Raw genomic sequence first — 4,180 nt, 5'->3', positions numbered from 1 at the left:
TCATTACAAGATGAAGATCCGGCAAGGTTAGTGGAAGAGTTGGTCAAGAGTGTACACGATGCTTATGAAGAAGAAACGGTGGAAACTCTAGAAACTGTATGCCTTAGTTTACAAGCTTGTATGGTTGAAATAATGAAATTGAAAGGGCGTGACAGCTACTCACTACCACATTCAGCAAAGTCTGCATAACGAAGGCAAGGAACACTTCCGAGAAATTTACAGGTTGATGAAGAATTAGTTAAGGAACGTATACAATATTTAATTATATGTGGTTTGATAAAAAGGTTTAGAACAACTCATGTTAGACCTAGGTATTCAAGTTCCCTTTTGAACAATGGGAAAGTGGCAATTTGTATGACAAACAAACATCAAGACAGCTTTTGACATGTTTGTTTGTCAATTCAAACATCATAACCTTAATTCAGTATTTTGGTTAATGAACTCATTTTGGTTATTCAGAATGTAAACTCACTATGGAAATGAAAATGAATGAACTTTAGTCTTAGGGTTCTTAGGGAAGAATCCTCTTTGCCAAGTGCATCTAACGAGATTATCCATCCAGAAAGTGGAAGAAAGGAACCCGGCTCGTAAGTATCTCAATCTTAATTTTACGTCTCGTCGAAGGGAGTCCCACTATACATAACATAGATACGCGATTCTCGCTGCACATGAAAACCTTCATCCCCCTTTCGTCTTTAACGGACGAGTTGCTTTGCCTTCTAATTCTAAGATAATAGTACTTTCCAGATGTTTGACTCAAACTCAATTTTATGTTTGATGATGAATGCAAGAACATGTTTATTACTGTCAGCAAGCAAGTTGTCCTCATTGAGTGATGTGACCTCATACAAGTGCCTCACCAAGGGGAATAATTCGTGGAACCTCTACATATGAGTTCCTTAACATGAATTCTCCTCTTGGTGGCATCAAATATAGGTCATCAAACATAATGGATCATAAAATATAACTAATAGCCCAACACCAACACCAACATCAATATACAGCCTCTCAGTCCAATTGGACCTTAATTGAGGTTCCATACACCATTAATTTTAGCAAGCAAATTGTCTTCACTGAGTAATGATTTCCGAATTTTAATCGTCGTTTCCGGTGTCAAACACAGTTTATAAAACCCAATAAGAGTAGTATTTATCAGGGTCGAACCACGAGGATGGAGTGGAGTTGTACTTAATTTGTTTGAATCTAAGTTTAATAAAAAAAACAAGAAAGTTAGTGAAATTAACTAAACTAAAACTAAAGCAAGTAGACTAAGATGAAGAGATGTAAACAATTGATAAAAAATAGGTCTTTGGGTTCCCTAAGCAAGTTAAGCTGAGTATAGGTATTAATGGGTCTTGGGTAATTATTGGTCTAGAAGAACTAATTTAGCAGAAATGTAGAGAGAGAAAAAGGTCTGAATTTTAGCAGAAATCAATTTGGGGATCTACGAAATGGCAAAAGCAAAGAACAACCTAATAATAATTCCAAAAATAACTATAAAAATTCTAAAAATTGTAAAACACATGATGATCAGAGGATTGATGATGATGATCTGCATCACTATGAGAACGATGAAACTGAATGGGTGTCTGGATCTAGGGCGAGGGTTTTGGAATTCACGGAAAAAACTCTTGAACCATATGATTTGGATGAAGATTTAGATTCTACTCCAGAAGAGGTGTTACACGAAGATGAAGTTTTGAATGTTATTCCTGAAGAACCTGTAAATAGTGAATCACCCGGTGAATGGACTGAGGTCAATCGAAAGAAGGTAACGGCCGCTCCTCTACTTAAGCTAATTGTAGATGATGTTAAGGATGAGATCACTTACTGGTCTACATCTATTTTTGGCTATGTGGTTGGAGCTAATCCTCCATGGAATGTGTTAGATGGATTTATTAAACAGATGTGGAAAGAGGAGGAGTATAATCAAGTGTCTTTTCTACCTAATGGTATCTTCTTAGTTAGGTTTAAGTCTAAGGCCATACAGCAAAGAGTTTTACAACAAGGTTATGTGTGTTTGATAATAAACCAGTAATTATCAAAGAATGGACTCCCAAGACTGAACTTGTAAAGCAGAAACTTGATATGCTTCCTATCTGGGTTAAGTTGGTTGGACTTGATCTTAAATTTTGGGGGAAGGACTGCTTACATAAACTGGGGGGTCTGATTGGGAAAGTTATTAGACGAGATGAAGCAATTGAGAAAAACAATGTTTCTAGGTTATGCAAGACTGATGATTGAAGTGAAAGTGAACCAAAAATTTCCAGATTCATTGGTTTTCTTGGATGAGGAGGGGAATGAGAGAAACATTCGAATGAAATATGACTGGCTTCCTATAACTTGTAATACTTGTCGTGGTATTAGACACGCTACAAGACAGCATAGGAACAAGGTCATTCCTCAGAAGGTTACACAAGTGTGGAGAAAGAAACCAGTAGCTCCTTCATCAACTGCTATAGCAACACCAAGAGAGGGAGTGATTGGGGACAAGAAAGGGAAATCTCCTGCTCAGAATGCCTCGAGACTGAGCAGGCAGAACACACATCCCCCTCTGCTCACACCAGGAGGGCACTGTTATGTAGAAGTTGTCTAATTGTCTCTGAGGAAAGACAAGGAAATTGTTGAGATTAATCAGGAGATGGGTAGTGTTCAAGGAACATCATGTGATCATGTTTAGATTTGGATTTTGGAATGTTCATGCTCTTAATAAATTGAATAAGCAGATGGACATTCGAAGGTTCCTGCATCTAAATATGGTAGAACTTTTTGGTCTGATTGAAACTAGAGTCAAGAATAATAAATGGTTGAAAGTGAGTAATTTTATTAATGGTAGTTGGGCCATATGTACTAATCATCAAAGTCATAAAGGGGGCAGGATATGGGTTATTTGGAATCCCCGAGTTATTAGTGTTGATATTCAGCACATCTCAGCACAGACTATTCATATTAAGGTTACTGAAAGAGGCAGAAATATAACTTATTGGATTACTTTTGTCTATGGTTTTAATAAAGCAGCAGACAAGAAGGTCTTGTGGAGTACATTAGAAGCGTATCATAATGTAACTCCAGGGGCTTGGTTAATAGGAGGTGATTTCAATAATATACTGCATTCTAATGAAAGAATTGGGGCGACTGTCACAAGTGCTGAGATGGCTCCTCTCCAACAATGTGTGCAGAATTGTGGTGTAGAGGATATAAAAGAAGTGGGTTCTTTCTCCACTTAGACTAACAAACAAGAGGTGAACTCAAGGTTTTATAGTAGGATTGATAGGGCCCTTACAAATGATGACTGGTTAAATTTATTCCCGGATTCTTTTGCAAATTTTTTGCCAGAGAGGGTGTATGACCATTGCCCATATCTTATTCAGATGGATGGTACAGATAGAGTTAAGAATATCCCTTTTAGATACTTCAACATGTGGGCGAAAGCTCCTGAATTTTTGGACATTATTAAGAAACATCGGGATGCTCCAATCTATGGTACTCACATGTATAGACTGGTTAACATGATGAAATCTATGAAACAACATTTGAAAAAACGGAATAGAGACAATTTACATGATGTAGAAAAGACTGGTCACATCATGTTAATGACTCTCCATAATATTCAGGAAGAGTTGCAGACTAGACCTTCTGATCAACAGCTTCTTGAGGCAGAGAAGGAAGCTGCTGATAGCCATAGAGCTTTAGATGAAGCAAGATATGCTTTCTTGGCCCAAAAAGCTAAAGTGAATTGGCTAGAGGAAGGAGATGATAACACTGTTTTCTTTCATTCTGCTATAGAGAAAAGAAGAATATCAAACAAGGTTGTTCAAACTGAGGATGAGAATGGGAATGTACTTAATCAAATCCAGGAAATTAATGAAGCTTTTGAGAGATATTATAGTAATTTGCTGGGGACAAGTTGCTCTGTCAAGGGAGTTCATCGACCTACAGTTAGGCAGGGTACTATTTTAACTGAGGAGCATTATAGATGCCTTGCAAGATCAGTTACTGGGGAAGAAGTCAGACGAGCCATATTTTCTATTCCTGGTACTAAATCTCCAGGGCTAGATGGTTTTACCTCCCAATTATTTAAAGATGCTTGGGGGGGGGGGGTGATTGGAGCTAATGTGGTAGCTGTTGTTCAAGACTTCTTTACAACAGGCAAGCTTCTCAAGTAGATTAATAATAGTAC

Source organism: Silene latifolia, chromosome 5, assembly GCF_048544455.1.
Source record: "Silene latifolia isolate original U9 population chromosome 5, ASM4854445v1, whole genome shotgun sequence".
Classification (NCBI taxonomy): domain Eukaryota; kingdom Viridiplantae; phylum Streptophyta; class Magnoliopsida; order Caryophyllales; family Caryophyllaceae; genus Silene; species Silene latifolia.
This window is presented reverse-complemented; position numbering follows the sequence as displayed.